At 40.8% G+C, this 20,563-nt stretch overlaps 1 non-coding gene and 1 pseudogene across 1 annotated transcript; both read left to right on the top strand.

Annotated features, from left to right (window-relative positions):
• The first annotated feature begins 15,338 nt into the window (after positions 1-15,338).
• LOC118662387 lies at positions 15,339-15,560 on the top strand (annotated as a pseudogene).
• A 4,645-nt stretch (positions 15,561-20,205) lies between these two features.
• Positions 20,206-20,310, top strand: LOC118661168. Its single transcript, XR_004969176.1, has one exon. It is a non-coding gene; the product is annotated as a U6 spliceosomal RNA (small nuclear RNA).
• The last annotated feature ends 253 nt before the right edge of the window (positions 20,311-20,563 follow it).

Below are 20,563 nucleotides of genomic sequence, written 5' to 3' on the forward strand. Positions count from 1 at the left end.
GGCCAGCTGGTTTGCCCTGAAGGGTGTTCCGGATCAGGGTGGGGGTCCCGCTTGGGTGCCTGGCCAGCGCAGATGAGGGGCTGATGGCTGTTTGCATCTGGTTGCACCCCCTTCAGGGTGGGGGTCCCCACTGGGGTGCCTGACCAGTCTGGGTGAGGGGCTGAGGCCTGTTTTCAGGCTGGTGGGTGACTGAAGCTCCCAACCTCTCCTTTTTTTCTTTCTTTTTTAATTCTGGGATTTATTTACCTTCTGTGCTGTCACTGGAGCTGAGAGCCAGCTTTAGCTCTGAGGCCCGGCTCCAGCTTGAGGTCTCAGCTGCTGAAAGTAGGTATCTGGGGTTTGTTTGGCTTCTATAATTGAAACACTGTTGCAGCTCCAGCTCTGAGAACTCGGCTGGCTAAAAGCAGGTATCTGGGGTTTGTTTAGCTTCTATAATTGAAACATAGTTGCTTTTGGAGCTGTTGCTTTCAGGCTCAGAGCTGGGCTATGGCAGGCGGGGAACCTTGGCTTCCTCCATCGCTGGGGAAACCAAGCCTCATGTTTGCTTCAGCTGCATGGCTGCTGGCTGCCATCTTGGTTGGCAGTTAATTTGCATATCACCCTGATTAGCCAATGGGAAGCATATCGGAGGTATGGTTAATTACCCTATTTGTCTTTTATTAGATAGGATAGATGGTTCCATTATGTAAGCAATGGTGACATTAAACTTAATGCTCTGTTTAATTTAGCTAACTTCAGAGTCAATACAAAGACACCTACTGCATAGTACCTGGCCCAACATGGACTCTCCAGTCAAAAGTCTCCCCTCAACATATGGAGTGTGGATTCTTTTTGGAATTAGTGCTGTGGGCAATGAACAAACATGAATATATGGATCATCTTAAGGAATTTCTTAAACATTTAGCAGGATGAATGTTTTCCACTCGTCATTGCTCACCCAAGGTGTCCGAAGTCAGAATCTGTAGATGAGGTACATGGAGGAAAAGGATACACAGTGGAGGAGGCCAAAGACACTACCATTTGCAATGGCTGCCACATAAAGGAAAGGGGAGGTGAACTTCTGGTACTGATTCTGCCACTTACTATTATGATTTTTGAGCAAGACATTTCCCTTCTCTGGGACTCATTTTTTTTTTTTTTCAAAATGAAGGAACTGGAATAAATGATATAAAAAATAAATTGATGAGTCTCTAGTATTTCACAGAAGCTGAGAGCCAAGAAGAAGTCTTAACAGAATGACAGCAGCTCTACAGGAGCTGAGTAACACCTGGCTGATACCACATGGATCAACACTGCTATGCAGGTAATTTAGGAACCAGGCTAAAGAGAGTTATGTTAATTAGGTTGACTCTATAAGAGCTTCTGGCAAGAATTAGATTGTAATTATTTGTGGCTGACTTATCTAATTGTACCTCATATGCTAATATTTTAAGTTGCCAATCAAAAATAACTAGCTTGTAAATCTAAAGATTGCAAGCAGGGCTTCTCAGAGGTCTAGAGAGGCTCAGGGCACTTTATTTTACATTTAACAATAAGAAATATCAAAACATGGCTCAGAAATTGTGATATATTTCATCTTTATGGTGGACAAAATAACATCTTTAACACAGAAATTGCAAAATACACCCTTAAATAGTTGAATCAATTGCTTTTATGGTAGAAATGTATTAGGATCATCAGCACATTTGTAAATGTCTGTCATCTTTGCTTTTCTACAGCTGATGATGAGTTGCTCTTTCTGAGAACAATTAGTGTGACATTTGCTTCTTGTTGAAAAAAATTAAGCCCAGTTGCAAGTATAGAGAACAAACTTTGTGTCCTTGTAGATTTTAGTTGGAAAGCAAGCACTTCATCTATCTAATAAATATACTTAGTGATGTACACTTTAGAAGGAAAAAGGGAGAACAATCCCATGTCAAACTACTCAGGATTAAAAGTTCACCTACTACAAGACTCTTGCCTAGTCTCTCCATAATACAGTTTTGAAGTAATGATAATTCCTAGATTCTTTCATAAATGTAGTGTAATAGCATCTTACCCAAGGATAGATAAGAAAAGTAGCTTCTAAGGCAACCCTTGATTAGGGAGAAAATTACTCTAGAATAATCTCTTAACTAAAGTCTGATAATCTATAATTTTTTTGTTTTTGTTTTGTGTGTTTTTTTAAATATATTTTTATTGATTTCAGAGAGGAGGAGAGAGGGAGAAAGAGATAGGAACATCAATGGTGAGAGAGAATCATTAATCGGCTGCCTCCTGCGTGCCCCCTACTGTGGATCGAGCCTGCAACCCAGGCATGATTCCCTTTAACCGGAATCAAACTCAGAACCCTTCAGTCTGCAGGTCGACACTCTATCCACTGAGCCAAAGCAGCTAGGGCAAGAATCTATCGCTTTATACACAATCCTATACAATATTTTTAAGCACATTAAAGTTTAAGATTATGATGCCGAACTAACAAGAAATAAAAGTCCGTATTTAGATGTATGAACACTCAAACCATTTTGCCTTTAAAGAAGAACACTGCTGTCTCCAGGGTTCACTCCATTATCCTATATAATAAAAGCCTACGTGTCCTCATGCCCTCGCGTGACGCCGTTGCACTACCTCATTACAAGATGGCCACCACAGATGGCCGCCCTCACTTCATCACAAGATGGCACCACAAGATGGCTGTCAGGGGAGGGCAGTTGGGGGCCATCAGGCTGGCAGGGGAGCAGTTAGGGAGTGATCAGGCTGGCAGGCAGAAGCGGTTGGGGGCAATCAGGTGAGCAGGCAGGCAAGCAGTTAGGAGCCAGCAGTCTGGATTGTGAGAGGGATGTCTGACTGTTCGGGCCTAAACCAGCAGTCGGACATCTCCCAAGGGGTCCCAGATTGGAGAGGGTGCAGGCCAGGCTGAGAGACACCCTTTCCCCCCCTCCTCCCTGTGCATGAATTTCATGCACCGGGCCTATAGTATTTAATATTAAGCCTCTTTAATCCTAATACACATTAATAGATTTGGTTGTTGTGAAAAAGTCCATAAGCTATTCCTTTTTTTTTTTTTTTTTTTTTTTTTTTTTTGCTTTTGACAAATGAGTTTGGAAGGCCTACTATCTATTGGCACCTAACCCATGGCCTGGCACATAGTAGCTTCTTAATAAATGTCAATTGTTCATTCAGAAGTTGCAAAGGAGAATTTGGCCCCCAGTATCCTGTCTTTATAAGCTGGCATTTCTTCCCATGGCTCTGCTGAACAATTATCACTCTGATGCCCATAGGTATGATAGATTATGATGAAAGACCAGTGCTCTAAAGCAGGAGTCAGGCCAGTAAGTGTGGGTAGAATAATTGAATCAAATGATACAGACAGAGAATGGTGTGAATGGAAAAGGCCATGTCTGCCTAAGAGGGGCAAGCATTGTGCACTGAGCTCCCACAGAACGTTGTCTGCAAAAATGCCAGCCCAGCCAGCACATCTGCCTCCCACATGCCCCACCTTCACACCAAAGAGCAAAAGGAAATCCTCTGCTTTTTACCTAAAATGTCCCTATGTTTGTCTCAACTAAATAACAGAACCAATGTCCCCAGCCTGGCCTTTCACAATAATGCTGACCACAGAGATTGGAATCCAGAGTCCATGACAGAGCACGGAGTTAAGAGTTAAGACTTGGCTCTGAAGCTGTGAATGTGCGAGCCGGGAGACTGAGAGAATGATGGTACCAGACTCAAAAACCACAGTGACAGCTAACGCGGCAACAGGAAAACATGTTTCTTAGATGTAGATTCCAATGGTGTTCATCAGCGCTCCTGTGGGGATATTTTATTGATGTCTGAAAAGTTTCAAAGCCAACACACATCTACCCAAATGAGAACTGAACTGACAAGAGCAACATCTGCACCTACTCTGGTGGATGAAGTTACAAGAACTGCTAATCCTGTGCTTCTGAACTCTGGCAAACCAGTGTCCAAGACTGACGGAACACTCTCTTTGTCCCCTATTACTTCTCACGGAACAGTTTTATGAAAGTACATTAGTTACATAAAGACAGACCAATAGCTGGGTTGGAATTTCTCATTTATCCCCAAATATCCAGCACCATATCTTCTTTTAAAACTGGAATGCTTGATAAAAAAGGCTTTTTGCTTTGCTATTTGATATGTTCTAAGAGCCCCGAATAACAAGCTATGCTTCAGGTGTGTTACATTCATAATTTACTCCTTAGAAGTATATAGTAAACTGCACTGGTGGATATAGAGGCGACAGAAAATAATAACCTAAAGAAGAACCCATAATACAATCTAGAATGACCTCCCCCACTTATTTTTGTTAGCTTTTATTTGCTCTTCATTCCAACTAGGCTCGTTGGAGCTTGCGAACTTTGCAGACGAGGAATGCTTTTGGAAAGCCTACCTTGGAACCTTTCCTTGAGTCAGGTGGGGCATGCAGAGTTTGGCCAGCTCTCATCAGAGTACGAACTGCCCAAGTGAACTCCAAGGAATGCCTCGCAGCATGCTGCCTGCACTGGCGTGTGCCCAGGCGAAACACTATCCCGCCTGCTAACCTTCAACGTGTATGTAACCTCTTATTCTCCCTCGTGGAGCTGTTGGGTTTTTTTTTCACTGAAATTGTTCCTTGTAAATTGTATAGAGGATCATGTTTTGATTACGAAAATCGTTTACGGTGAGTAAGGCTTTTTCTATCTCTGTCTCAGTTATCGAATCATTTTATCTTTCCAATAGAAAACTTTCTTCCACACAAAAAATGGAATACCATGCATCAGTCTGGGCAATATCAGCTTACAAAGCTCATGAGGACATGGCACTATAAGAAATTAGTGAGGCAACTTGAAGCTATCGAATTTAAAACATTTTTAAAATCCCAAGTTATTGCCTTTGTTACATTTATCAGAAAAAAAATGAAGTTATTCATAAGCTACCCCCACATGGTTTTGAAGGATAGCTTCCAGTTAATATTTAAGAACTTAGTTACATGAGCCTGTCATTATTCACGCCATACAAAGGATCTCGAGTTGCACTGTCCAATGACTTCCTGTGATGATGAAAATGTGCTCTATCTGTGTGTGCACTATGGTCGCCACGCGTCCCAGCTGGCTTTGAGCGCTCAAAATGTGAGTCACACGGCTGATCAACTGTATATTTATTTTTATTTAATTACTTTAAATTAAAGCAGCCACATCTAACTTAGTGGCTCCAGTGTTAGACAGTGCAGATCTAGAGACTTGCTTCAAAAAGCAGCCAACTACAGGAAGCATCATCTTCACCTGGGAACCTGTTACCAATACTATTTTCTGGTCCCACCTCTAGACTACTGATTTCGAATCTGTCTTTTACTCACACCCGAAGGCAATCTGTGTGCATTAATATTTGAGAAGCACTAGAGGAGTGGTTCTCAACACTGGCTGCACCCGTGAGGGTATGCCGCACCCGTTTCCAGAGATGAATAAGATCAAGATATTTTCAAAATAAAGCCAGAATCCATTGCCTTTTTCAGTGCATTGGCCTTTGCACTGATAGTACAAAAGCAATGGAGGGTAAAACGTTTAGGGCTTTAGCATGAATCAAGGCACTGGCACCCAACTGTAGTAGTAATTATTAATTTCTTCACTGTTAACACACTTGCAGGAAATAAAAAGGCCAGTTACATTTAATAACGTTCTTGATGATACAGGAAACATACTGACCTTGTTAAATCTTAACCATTGAATACACATTTTTTTTCATATTCTGTGGGAAGAAATAAATAAGAAGTATGAATAAAGCATCGAGGCGGCGAGCAAAAGTATGAAGACTGACTCAAGGAAAAGCACCCATGAGACTGTTTGAGTTATAAGCTAAACAAACCAGCCTCTTTTTTGATGGAGCCAATGGTAGTCAAACTATAGTTATTCAGAATTGGGCATTTGGCAAATATTTCACTCAAAATGAATGAAATCTGTCACTTCAAGTAAAATAATTAACAGCATATGTTTCCAATGATAACCTTTGTGATCTAAAGTGGAAATCGGGGTTTTAGAAAACTAGTATTTAGTACTAGACTCTTGACATCTTCCTTCTAACTTTTTTAAGGAGATTGTAGTGATATTAACAACTGCATTTGAAAGCCCTACATAACTGAGGGGGCCAATATGTTTTAAATAACCAATGTATAAGTAAAAGATCCATTCAAAAAGCAAGATGGAACAATTACTTTTAATGTAGCCAAGCACACATTTAGTGATAATGGTTTCAGACTCCACATTACACATAACTTTTATGAAACTACCACTTGTCAAGTGTTGACATAGTATCAAAGAAGAATATCCCCAATTACATAAAAATTCCATTAAAATACTCTTCTTTTTAAACTATATATTTGAAAAACGTTCTTTATACAGTTTAACCAAAACATCTTACCAGAATGCAGAATCAGATGTCTGAATCCATCTTAATATCCATCTATTAAGCTGGATATTAAAGAAATGTGCCAAAAGGAAAACCAATGTTGCTCTTCTCATTAATATTTTTGTTTTGGTAATCATAACTACTTTTCATAAAAATATATTACTTAATTTTTAAGGTTATGCTGTATGTAAATTTTAATATGTAAATATATTATTTACATTAATCTATTATTACTTTTAATTGAAATCATAAATATTTTTTAAAAAATATTTTTATTGATTTCAAAGAAGGGAGAGGGAGAGAGATAGAAACATCAATGATGAGAGAGGTACATTGACTGGCTGCCTCATGCATGCCCCCCACTGGGAATTGAACCTGCAATCCGGGTATGGGTCCTGCCCGGGAATCAAACTGTGGCCTTCTGGTTCATCGGTCAATGCTCAACTACCAAGCAACACGGGCCAGGCTGAAATCATAAATATTTTTTAAATTTCTCAGTTTTAACTTCTAGTATGGTAAATATTGATAGATGTTATTCCCATTAACAAAAATAGTTTTGTGGTTCTTTTTTAATATATTTTTATTGATTTCAGAGAGGAAGGGAGAGGGAGAGAGAAATAGAAACATCAATGATGAGAGAGAATCATTGATCGGCTGCCTCCTGCATGACCCCCACAGGGGATCGAGCCTGCAACCCAGGCATGTGCCCTGGACCAGAATCGAAGCTGGGACCCTTCAGTCCACAGGCTGACACTCTATCCACTGAGCCAAACCGACTAGGGCTTTTTGCGGTTTTTAATCATTTTTGAGAGTATAAGGGTCCTGAGACCAACAAGTTTGGCTGCTACTGGCTCATATAAGATTGAAGAGGGTCAAAGCTGAGAACCATTTCTCCCTCTACCCAAAAATTGAGTATTGGCTTCTTCCAAGGATTCAGAAGAAAGAACTTGGCATCCTCATAAGAAAAAATGTGAAGTTTCTATATATACACATTGATTCATTCAACCCATATAAAAACCCTGTAAGAATTTATAAATATGCACACTTATTATAGCATTTTATAGTGTGATCTGAGAACAATCTGAAGGTCCATCAGGAGTGGACTAGTTGATTAAATTATAGTACATTATATGACAGAATAGCATGTAGCATTAAAAAGACTAGAATACATCTTTATGTTTCTAACACTGAAATACTGTCCACGATGTATCATTAAATGAGAACACAAGTTTCAAAGTAATGTATGAAGTATAACCCCTTTTAAAAATAAAGAACTGCCCTAACTGGTTTGGCTCAGTGGATAGAGCATCGGCCTGCGGACTGAAGGGTCCCAGGTTCGATTCCGGTCAAGGGCATGTACATGGGTTGTGGGCACATCCCCAGTAGGAGGTGTGCAGGAGGCAGCTGATTAGTGTTTCTCTCTCATCAATGTTTCTAACTCTCTATCCTTCTCCCTTCCTCTCTGTAAAAAATCAATAAAATATATTTTTTAAAAAAGAACTGGTTCTCTATGTATGTATAGGTTTACAGATATGTGGTCTTGGACCTTATTTATAGGTATGTGGTCTTGGGCAAAAGTATAATCTGTTAACATTAGTTACCTCAGCAGAGTGTAGGAGTGGATGTGAGATGAATTGTATTATTTACTTTTTCTGTATACTAGTTATTTTTTAAGCTTTTAACAATTTTGAATTCCCAGATTATCCAGCTGTGTCCCCTTCTATACTCAGTGGTCTTTGATTGTTCTTTGTGGTATCACACATGGCAGACCCCCACTGAGAAATGCAAGTGAAGTGATCTTTATAACACTCTGACTCTTCTGAGGAAAAGAGTAGTAAAGAAAGATCTGTAAGCAGAGAAATAACAACATTCCAATTACAGCATTTGATACAGAGCACAAAAGTGGTGACCAGAATGTTCCGTTTTCTCCCAAATTCAATAAAAATTGATTGCAGCATCAATGTTCCAAAAACAACTGGCAGATTTGTGCTGGTGACTAAGATTCTTCTTACTTTGGAGCAGTCAGTTCCAGCTTCAAATTACTATAGATCCATGAACCAGGAGAGCACGGTTTGATTCCCAGTCAGGGGATATGTCCGGGTTACAGGCTCGATCTCCAATAGGTGGCATGCAGGAGGCAGCCTATCAATGATTCTCCCTCATCATTGATGTTTTTAGCTCCCTCTTCCTCTCCCTTCCTCTCTCTGAAATCAATAAAAATATTTTTAAATATTTTACGCCCACCACTTTCTACTCTCCCTTCTGCTGGTCAATCTCCTCAGCCTTGTTTCAATACAGTGATCAACTGGTACTCTATTTTCCACAACTAAACTCTCAGCTCTCAGCACATGCCCTGCTTGGTTGCAGTTCTGGATTTTCATTTATGTGTTTCAAACTCCCCTCCTTTGCCCTGGCCATTTTATGCTCAGTGGTTAGAACATCTGTCCAAGGACCAAAGGGTTGCAGGTTCAATTCCAGGTCAAGGGCACATACTTCAGTTGCAGTGTGATCCCCAGCCCTGGTTGGGGTGTGTGCAGGAGGCAACCAATCTGTGGGTCTCTCTCACATCAATGTTTCTCTCTCTCTCTCTCTCTCTCTCTCTCTCTCTCTCTCTCTCTCTCTCTCTCCCTCCCTTCCCCATGCTCCCTCCCTCCCACTCTGTCTGAAAAAATGTCCTCAAGTGAGGACTTTAAAAAAAGTAAGAAAGAAACTCTCCTCTCTCCACATCCTCCATTTGTCATTCAGCTTACAGAACAGACGATCACCTCTGGAAAGCCCTCCTAATCAGAATATTGAATAGTGTGCCTCAGCTCCATGCTCCTAAAACACCCTACTCTGATCTTCCTCCAACATATTACTTACCACACACCCTATTATACATTTTGGTTAGTTGCCCATCTACCCAACTTTAGCTCCTTGAGAACAAAAATCAAGTTTGTATTGTTCTCTGATGTCTCCCAACATCAGTCTGCAAGGCACATTGCAATAATAATAAGTTATTGAATACATACCAGTATCAGGCTCTGGGCTAAAAACTTCATGTACATTATCTCATTCAACCTGCCAATAAACCTCTGAGCCTACACTACTCTGCCTCCTTGTACACATCAATATTGTTGGTTATCACCTGCCTCTCTTCTTCCCTCTGAAATATCCTATGTTCTGACTCCATCAAAACACTGTCTTTAACAATGTGTTAGGGACCTTCACTTGACCTTAGTTATTACTTAGCTTAATTTTAGCACACAAAGAGAACAAAGTCTTAAACCAAATAGTGGAAATTTGAGCATCCCAGCTGGACAGGAGGGAGGCATTTTTAGAAAGGAAAGTTTTAACACTTGTTTCATAGATCACATCTTTGGGATACGATTTCCTGGTCTTATTTGGAAGGAGAGACTTTGGTTTGGAGAATTTTGTCAGTGTTCACTCCTGCTCCAGGACTAGGAGATACCACTCAATATCTACATAGCTTCTAATTATTACAAACTTAGGAGTCCAGCGCATGATTCGAAATCACACGCGCCACCCGCCCTCAAGTTGCTGGTCCGGCCCTGCCTCCCTCCCTGGCCCCCAGCAGCCACAGCCGCTGCCAGTCTGACCCTGCCTGCCTCTCTGGCCCTTGAAGCAGCCACGGCCACTGCTGATCAGGCCCTCCCCCAGCACAGGCATGTGGAGGCCCCTGCCGCCCCACCCCCAACGCTGCGCGCACAACCTCCTCCTATCCAATCAACCCGTTATGGTGTCATGGTTAATTAGTATATTTCCCTATTATATATATATATATATATATATATATATATATATATATATATATATATATTCATCCTCTATTCATGCTTTGACTGTCTTTATTTCCAATGAGAAGTTTATCTAAAAAAACAAATATTGAAAAAACAGTGTCTGCAACTGTCCTGATCATACATTAATACAGAGCTTTATGGATTCTGCTATCAAGTACAAAACCACTCACACTCCAGTGAGATCAGGCTGAATGTGAACTGACTTCCCAGGTGCTGTGGGTAGAGTGTTTACCTTGACATTTAATCCTTCGGGATGTCCTTGATGTCAGACCTCCAAAACATGCCAAGAGCCCCCTAAGCATGTGTGAGAAAGTTTTATGGTACTGGCTCTTAACTTGGCAGGAATGAGAATCAAGCCCTTCAGTTTGGCCTGATGCTGGGCTTCCCTACTGAGAAGTCAAGGCTAGGGAGCCAACGAAGTACCTGAGGCGTGGGGGCAGACAATTGCAAACATGTGGCCAGAAATTCTTCCTGAAAAGGAGAAGGCTTGGGAGCTAAGCAAGTAGCATCAAAAGGGTGGATTAATGAAGGTGGGAAATAAATAGATGCTGGTGAAAGAGTCTGGGATAGCTAAGGCCAATCTGGTTCAATGTAGAATGGACGAACTTGATGCCTGCACTCTGCCATCTTAGTGGTGAGAGGTCCCTTGAGCCTGTTGTTGGGCTTACACTCTTTGCAGGACTTCTGTTTATTTCACGGAGGACTTCCCCCTTATAACTTCATTTACCTCTTAAAGGAAAGCTGTGAGGTAGGTAAATTTCTCTCTGTTTTACAGATAAGGAAACTGAGGCCCAGAGAGAATAAATGGCTATAACAGGAGAGAGATGGCACATAATGAAATTCAGTGGTGACTGACTCCCGCACCCATCCCAGGGAATAGATTCTTCACCTGGAAACTGAAGGTTCTATCCCTCCTCCCCCATATTCTTCATACACAGAACAATCCTGCCAGAAATTTTAAAAATAATAATAAAACAAAGATAAACAATAACTGCCAAAAAATCATTAAAATCAACAGAGGGAAAAATAGAAAAACGGTGATGACATCACCTGAATGACATTATGAAGGCCTAGAGAAAGGAAAACAACAGTCAGGAGCTGGGGATAACCTTAAATAACTACTAACTCAACTTTTTCACTTTATAGTTAAAGATAGGAAAGACAAAAAATTCAAATGGCTTTCTCTGGTTCCAAGCTGAGTTATCATGAGAACCAAAGGTCCTTTTTCCTCTTCCTTTCTTGATTTGAACTTCTTAACAACAGGAATAAATTATTTTTTTAATATATTTTATTGATTTTTTACAGAGAGAAAGGGAGAGAGATAGAGAGTTAGAAACATCAATGAGAGAGAAACATCAATCAGCTGCCTCCTGCACATCTCCCACTGGGGATGTGCCCGCAACCCAGGTACATGCCCTTGACCGGAATCGAACCTGGGACCCTTCAGTCCGCAGGCCGACGCTCTATCCACTGAGCCAAACCGGTCTCGGCAAATTATTTTTTACTTAAATATTTATGAAGGGAGGGACAAAGGAATAGAAAGGGGAAAGAACAGAAGGAAGTGGAAGAGAAAGGGACAAAAAGTAACTTCTCAATTTCTACTCTGGGTCAATTCTTATGAAAATAACACCATCATAATCAGAGGAAACTGGAACACCTTTGAAAAAGATGGAATTTCAGCTTTGGCCAAACCCCTTTCTTCTTAATCCTTACACTTTGGAATGTGTATAATCATATTTATTACAATGGAAAGTCTGGAAACAATAATGTTTGCCCAATAGTAGGGAATTAGTTACATGAATTATGGTATATCTACTCAGTGAAAAACTATATAATCATTTAAGTCATACTCTATAGCAGTGATAGCGAACCTTTTCAGCTCGGCATGTTAGCATTTTGAAAAACCCTAACTTAACTCTGGTGCCGTGTCACATATAGAAATTTTTTGATATTTGCAACCATAGTAAAAAAAAGATTTATATTTTTGATATTTATTTTATATATTTAAATGCCATTTAACAAAAAATATCAACCAAAAAAATAAGTTCACGTGTCACCTCTGACACGCGTGTCATAGGTTCGCCATCACTGCTCTCTAGAAATGTTTAGAGAAAGAGGAAATTGTTAACAATACATCACTAGTGAAAAAATGGAATAAGAAATACACTACATATAGCATGATTCCAATTTTGTATTTTATTTAAAAACATATGAAAATAAGTCAAAATATTAAAAATTAATACCTTTGAAAAGAGATGTTATAAGTATTTTTTAACTTTCTTCTTTGTACTGTTCTGTATTTTCTAGATTTTTTCTGAAATGTAAATTTATAGAGTCTATAATTGAACAAAAAAAATAAATGTAAGTGTAAGCTATTGTATGAACATATCTAGTGTTCTCAAGAAATGATGGGTATTCTTATGTTCTGTTAAGAACACATAGTACAATATTTTAGGAGTGAAAATTGAACAGTATGAACCAAAATTTAATAATCATTCTCCTGGGACATTATCTTAAGGAGACTGGAAACAGTTGTGCTGGAATTTAAAACATTTGGATCTTAGAAAGTAATAAGATACATAGACCACATGTTTCATAACAACCCCCAGCAGAGTCTGGGCAGCAAACCGTAATCAACATTTCAATATTTCTGTAGCAAACATGAAGTGTTGAAATCAAGCTAGATAAATTAAGATTATAAATAGCCTCTGAATTCTAATCATATTTTTCCAAAAAAATAAATTTGCACTAAATATAACAAAATATTTTTGTTTTACATAACTTTTTGGACTTCAGAAGTATAGACAAGAAAATATGGCCTCTAAATTAAGATAGGTTATGTTCATTACAGCATTGCTTATTATGTCACTATGTGTATGCGAATAAAAGATTAGTTCATAGAAAACTATGGTAATAATTACTAGTACATCCTGGAATAATATTTATCCACTGAAATGATTATATCAATTAGTATTCATGTTAATAGAAGGGTCTTCACAACATGTTCCTGAGTATAAAAATGGGTTTCAAATGGATTTTTCTTTATCAGGATTTATTATAGAATCTGTGCTCCTGGAATGATGGAGTAGACATGGTTTTCCTTATTCCTCCTACTAAGTACAACTAAGAACCCCGCACATTATAAATAAAACTGTAAGAAGACTTTGAAAGGAGGAAGGAGGAAGGCAGGCTAGGTGATCACATCAGGTTCCAAGAAATGACATAGTGGTGAGCTCTCTGGATTTTCTTTTTGCATCATCTCAGATTTGGAGCAGAAGCTAGCTATCCAACAATATCAACTGCTGCAACAAACACCTATCCTGTGTAGCCAAAAAACCAGGAGAGGGGCAGCCAATCAGGAGCAATACTTTTAGACAATAACTACTATCCTCCAGCCAAACACCACAGAAAACCTCTGATCCCACTCCCACTCGTGCCAGAAAGGGCTGAATGAGAATTCTAGACTTCTAGCCTCATCAGGATGTAATGAAGCACTATAACACCCCTCCAGGTATAAGAGAAAGCCAAGTAAAGAGCTGGTACTTTCATCCTTGCTGGCTGATAGTGAAGTCCATTCACTGTGATGACAATAGCTACTATGTGGAAAGCCTACCTCTAAGTAACCTAGGTGTCTGTAGAGACCATGGTAGAGCCAGAAATCCCAACTTTCTGAGCAGTAAGAAAGAATACCACTATTGTTGGATATCAACAGAGGCCAAGTGGAGAATCTGAGCTTCTCTCTCCACCTGGCATGAAGTTGTAATGAGGTAAAGCCACCCTTCCCCTGCTGGAATAATATCCCAAAAAGTGAGTTAAAATAAGATACAGTATACTAAACATAATATAAAAATGACCAGATTTCAATAAAAAATTATTCATCATACCAAGAACATATTAAAGAACTAGAAGCCCGGTGCATGAAATTCGTGCACAGGGTATGTGTGTATGTGGGGGCGTCCCTCAGCCCAGCCTTCGCCCTCTTGCAATCTAGGACCCTCAGAGGATGTCCTAAGCCAGCAGTTGGACATTCCTCTCACAGTCTGGGACCCTTCACTCTTTACCGCTCACCTGCTTGCTGCTCCTTAGTGCTGCCATGGAGGTGGGAGAGGCTCCCGCCACCACCGCTGTGCTCGCCAGCTGTGAGCCCGGCTTCTGGCTGAGCGGCGCTCCCCCTGTGGGAGCGCCTTGACCACTAGGGAGCAGCTCCTTTGTTGAGCGTCTGCCCCCTGGTGGTCAGTGAGTGTCATAGCGACCAGTCGTTCCACTGTTAGGTCAATTTGCATATTAGGCTTTTATTATATAGGATTATACATCAAATTCAAATGGAGTTTATCCAGTGATGCAAAGCTGGTTCAATAGTTAAAAAATCAATCAATGTAATCCACCATATGAGCAGTCTAAGGAAGAAAACTCATGTATCAAACTGACTGATTTAGAAGCATTTCACAAAAGTTAACACCAATTAATGATCTTTTAAAACCCTTAGAAAAATAAGAATAGAGAGTAACTTCCTAAACTTGATAAAGAACATCTACAAAAATCCTATAGCTGACATGATACTTAAAGGTAAAAGACTGAAATTTTTACCTCTGAGATTAGGAACAAGGCAGGGATGTCTGCTACCATAACTTTAATTCAAGACAGTGCTGGAAGTTCAAGTCAGTGCAATAAAATACTGGTAGGAGGGGTAGAGACTCAGAATGGGTAAGTCCTACATCAACAGTGTAGCAATCAAGATACAGGAGAGAAATCTCAGCAGAGAAGATTCCTCCCTCCCTGAGTACTAGCCCCATAGGGGGTCCCAAGCCCAGGGTTCCAGTACCAGAAAAAGAAGTCCCAATAATTTCACGTTGTGAAACCCAGCAGGGATTGCGTCCAGTGAAACAGAAGGCTTCTGGAGTCCTAGATGTTCCTCTTAAAGAGCCCATGCTCAGATTTACTTGCTGACAGACTCACTTGATCTGAGCTCCAACACTGGGGCAGCAGCTTACAAAGATCCAGAAACAGAGAAGAACCAAGATGGTGGCATTGGTAAACGTGATACTTGCCTCCCACAACCACATCAAAATTACAACTAAAATACAGAACAGGCAGTAGGGTTGGGGCCACTGAGGCCGGAAGCAATGCAGGCCGTGGCAGCCAGGAGGCTCAGCCATGTCTCAGTATTATAAGGACAAGTCGGAGGGCAACACATGCGGGGGTTTGAAGGAGCATCAGAGTGCCTGTCTGCTGCAGTCCCACTGTGTGCTCCAGGAAGGAAAATCCCCTCTGCAATATTTGAAGTAAGGAAACTTCAAAGCTTTGAAATATTTATTTTTTTAAAGTAAAAGATCAATGTTGGATGCCAGATCAAGATTCAAAGGAAGAAAAGGATAGTGATGAGTATTCTGTTGAAACCAAGATGAATACAACAAGGGATTTCCTCTGGTCATTAAAACATTAAAAAACAGAAATCAAAGTAGGAAACATGCTTTTTTCTAACACCTATTTGGTCAGACCCTGGAGAGAATGCATGAGTTCTGTTTTTGAATATCTATAAATAATTTTCTTGTTCTAAGTTATTTTTAGAAGAAAAATTTAATTGACCAGTTATCAGCAGGGAGCATAATAAATGCATTTTAAGAATTGTTTTAAAGGCCCTAGCCAGTTTTGCTCAGCAATTAGAGTGTCTGCCCACATACCAAAGGGCCATGGGTTCAATTCCTGGGCAAGGGCACGTACCTAGGTTATGGGTTCGCTCCCTGCCCCTGGAAGGGGTATGGGTGGGAGACAACCAGTTGATGTGTATATGTCTCCCTCTCTCCCCGCTACTCCTCCCCTTCCCTCCCACTATCTGAAAAGCATTGGAAAAAAATAACCTCAGGTATTTTGTGGGGATTGTGGCTGAGTGATACAGAGGCTCCTGGAGACCCAGGCACTTCCTCTGAAAGGGCTGGTCCATGAACTTACTAGTACTCAGACTCACTCCCTCTGAGCTCCAGTGCTGGGGCAGGGACCTGGAAGGATCCAGGACCATATAGGGAGGAATTGGTTGTCTGGCATTAGAGCGAGAACTTGAGGCAGCTTTCTCCTAGACAGGGATGCACGAAGGGGTCGTTGTTCCTATGCTGAGACCTTCCCTATCACAGAGCTGACAACAGGCACCGTATATGAGTCTCCAACCTAGTTCACATTGACTGCTTCAAGCTGGTAAATCCTGAAACCCTGCCCCACCCATTTGCAGCCCCACCCAAGTTGTTTGCTGTGGCTTTTCCATATGAATGGCCTGTCCTGACTCAGGCTTCAGACACACCTAAAATCTCTAACACAAGCAGCAGCTAGCATCAGGGTGTCCCATATCACTCAATAAGAGGCCCCAGACCCAGCACTAGCAGCAGCTTGCCTTGCTTCACAGCTTGGCCTCTCCTAGAAACTTCCAAGCCCAACACAAGTAGCAGCCATCTGCAGATTGCTCTGTATCCTGATGGGTGGCCACAGGCAGGTCACAGGCAGTGGCTGACTTTGCACCTTCTGGGGGTGGGGGAGAGGGGTCAAGAGCCAGTGTACCTGGTGAACAGCTTCAGATTTCACCAGATTACTAGTCTAGGCATCCATGAGTGACACAATCAAGTGGCAGATAGTGAGCATCAAAGCCCCATTGAAGCAAGTCCTACTCCATAGGAGTGTCTCCAGCACAGCAGCTCTTCCACTATAGTCACAGCTGTTCCTCACAGCCAATTGACCTGGGAATTAATTCCTCCCAGTGACGCCAATAGCCATCAAGGCTCAACTACAATAAGACAGTGCATATAGCCCACACAGGGACACATCTAGAGTGCCCAGCTCAGAGGACTAAGGAGGCTGAGCCACTGGGCCCTACAGGACACTACTACACAAGGCCACTCTATCAATTCCAGGAGACATAGCAGCTCTACCTAATACATAGAAATAGACACAGGGAAGTAGCCAAAGAAACATGTCACAAATGAAATAGCAGAAGAAATCTCCAGAAAAAGGACTAAATGAAATGGAAGCAAGCAAACTACTAGATACAGAGTTCAAAACAATGGTTATAAGGATGCTCAAGGATCTTAATGAGAGCTTCAATGGACTTAGTGAGAATTTCAAGGAAATTAGTGAGAACATCAAAGACATGAATAGGACCAGTCAGAAATGAAGGATACACTATTTGAAATAAAGAATAAATTACTAGGAGTCAACAGTAGAGTAGAAGATGCAGATAATCAAATCAGTGATTTGGAATATGAGGAAGCAAAAAACACCCAATCAGAAGAGCAAAAAGAAAAATGAATCCAAAAATATGAAGGTAGCAAAAGGAACCTCTGGGACAACATTTGCATCATGGGAGTGCCAGAAGAAGAAGAGAGGACAGGATATTGAAAATCTATTTAAATAAATAATAACAGAAACTTTTCCCTGCCTGTGAAAGAACTAGAATTACAAGTCCAGAAAGTACAGCAAGTCCCAAACAAGAGGAAACCAGAGAGGCTCACACCAAGACACATCATAATTAAAATGCAAAAGGTTAAATACAGAGAATCTTAAAAGAAGCAAGAGAAAAGCAGTTAGTTACCTACAGGGGAGTGCCCATATGACTGTCAGCTGATTTCTCAACAGAAACTTTGAAGGCCAGAAGGGAGTGGCAAGAAATATTCAAAAATGATGAATAGCAAGGACCTACAACCAAGATTACTCTACCCAGCAAAGCTATCATTTAGAATTGAAGGTCAGATAAAGAGCTTCACAGACAAGAAAAAGCTAAAGGAGTTCATCGCCACTAAACCAGTACTACATGAAATATTGAAGGGTATTCTTTAAGAAGAGGAAGAAGGGGACGAGGAAGAGGATGAGGAGAAGGAGAAGGAGGAGGAGGAACAGGAGGAAATATGAACAATAAAATGGCAATAAATACATATCTATCAACAACTGAAAGTAAAAATCAAAATTACCAAACAAGGAATCTAATAAAGAAAATAAACTGATGAATAAAACAGAATCAGAGGTATAGAAACATGGAACAGACTAAGGAATCTCAGAGGAAAGGTGTGGGGGAGGGACAGGAAGAGATTAACCAAAGAACTTATATGCATATATTCATTACCCATGGACACAAACAATAGAGTTGTGAAGGCCTGGGGCAGGGTGGGAATTGGATGGAGAAGGATGTAAGGGGGAAAATGGGGACATCTATAGTACTCTCAACAATAAAGATTTTTTTTGAAAATATCCTCAGAAACAATTGGGAGAAATGAATTGTCCAGCTTCAGGGTGAGCACTGGAGGGACAGCTTTCTCTCAGACAGAAGTGCTGGCAGATATCTTGCTCCTTTATTGAGCACTCCCCCTCCACAGTTCCTGCAGGCACAAGCAGGCCTCAAGCCTGAGTGTCCATTAACCTGGTAAAGCCCCACCCTGGTGATTCATTGATCCTGCCCCATCAAACTTGCACACCCACCCAAACTACTTTCAGGGGCTTTTCCATATAAATGGTCTGTCTTGGTTAATGCTGCAGACTTTCCTAAAATCTCTCAGAGGTTCACAAACCAGAAACAAGCAGCATCTGGCCTCAGAATGACCTGTGCTTCTTGCTAAGTGGCCCCAAGCCTGGCACTAGTGGAAGCTGGCCTCAATTCCAAGCTTAGCCTCTTCCAGGTGCTTCCAAGCACAGCACAAGTGACAACCACCTGCAGATCCCACTTTGCATCCCTAGGCCATAAACAGGCAGCAGTTGACCTTCACCTGCCCCATACCCCCTACCAAGAGTCCCCAGAATCAACACACCTAGTGGCCAGCTTCAGACTATGCCAGAGCACCACCCAACCACCTCTACAAAGACACACCGAGAAGGGAAACTCAATAGACACCAGGGCCCCTCTATTTGAATCCTGCTCTGTGGGGTTCCAGGGTGGGCAAACTTTTTGACTCGAGGGCCACAATGGGTTCTTAAACTGGACCAGAGGGCCGGAACAAAAGCATGGATGGAGTGTTTGTGTGAACTAATATAAATTCAAAGTAAACATCATTACATAAAAGGGTACGGTCTTTTTTTTTTTTAGTTTTATTCATTTCAAACGGGCCCCGGGCCGTAGTTTGCCCACGACTGGGTTAGCCCCTGTGTAATAGCTCCTCCCCTGTAGTCACAGCCATTCCTCACAGTCAGTCAGTCAGAGAATCAATCCCTTCCACTGGCCTTCCAATTGTTGTCAGGGTTCAACTACAACAGGAGGGTGCACACAGCCCACACAAAGGACACATCTGAAGCATTCAACTCAGGTGACTAAAAGCTTCCTTAACCTGCTAAAAGGAAAAGACATACAAGTCTAGGAAGCACAGAGAGTCCCAAACAAGATATATTCAAAGAGTTTCACACCAATACATATCATAATTGAAATGGTAGATGTTAAAGACAAAGAGAAAAAATCTTAAAAGCAGCAAGAGAAAAGCAGTTACCTAAAAGGGAACCTCTATAAGACTATCAACTGATTTCTCTACAGAAACTTTACAGGCCATTGGCGTTTGGCATTTAATATTCTAGTGATGAAAATCAAGGACCTACAACTAAGATTATTCTGCCCAGCAGTGAGACTATCATTTAGAATTGAGGGAAAGATAAAGAGCTTCCAAGACAAGAACAAGTTTATCACCACTAAACCAGTATTACAAGAAATGTTAAAGGTACAATTTTAAGAAGAAAAAAAATAACAAAAATATGAATACTACAATGGCAATAACTACATATCTAATCAATAATTACTTTAAATGTGAATGGATTAAATGCTTTAATCAAGAGACATAGGGTGGCCCAAACAGGTGTGGTCTAGTGGTTGAGGGTCAACTCATGAACCAAGAGGTTAATGGTTTGATTTCTGGTTGGGCACATGCCTGGGTTGTGAGCTTGATCCCCAGTAGGGGGCATAGAGGAGGCAGCCAATTGATATTTCTCTCATAGATGTTTACACCTCTCTATCCCTTTCCTTTCTCTCTAAAAAGTCAATTAAAAATATTTTTAAAAAATAAATAAAGTGTTCACTTCGGCAGCACATATACTAAAATTGGAATGATACAGAGAAGATTAGCATGGCCCCTGCACAAGGATGACACAACTTTGTGAAGTATTCCATATTTTTATTCCCAATCAAGATGAACCCAAAAAGACCCATACCTAGACACATCATAATTAAAATGGCAAGCCTTAAAGACAAGGAAAGAATCTTAAAGGCTGCAAGAGAGAGACAAAAAGTTACCTACAAGGGAGTTTCCATTATACTGTCAGCTGATTTCTCAATAAAACACTTTAGGCCAGAAGGGAGTGACATGAAGTATACAAAGTAATGAAAAGCAAGGCTCTGAAATAAAGAGCTTTGCAGACAATAAAAGGCT

This window comes from Myotis myotis, unplaced genomic scaffold (assembly GCF_014108235.1).
Source record: "Myotis myotis isolate mMyoMyo1 unplaced genomic scaffold, mMyoMyo1.p scaffold_m19_p_1, whole genome shotgun sequence".
Classification (NCBI taxonomy): domain Eukaryota; kingdom Metazoa; phylum Chordata; class Mammalia; order Chiroptera; family Vespertilionidae; genus Myotis; species Myotis myotis.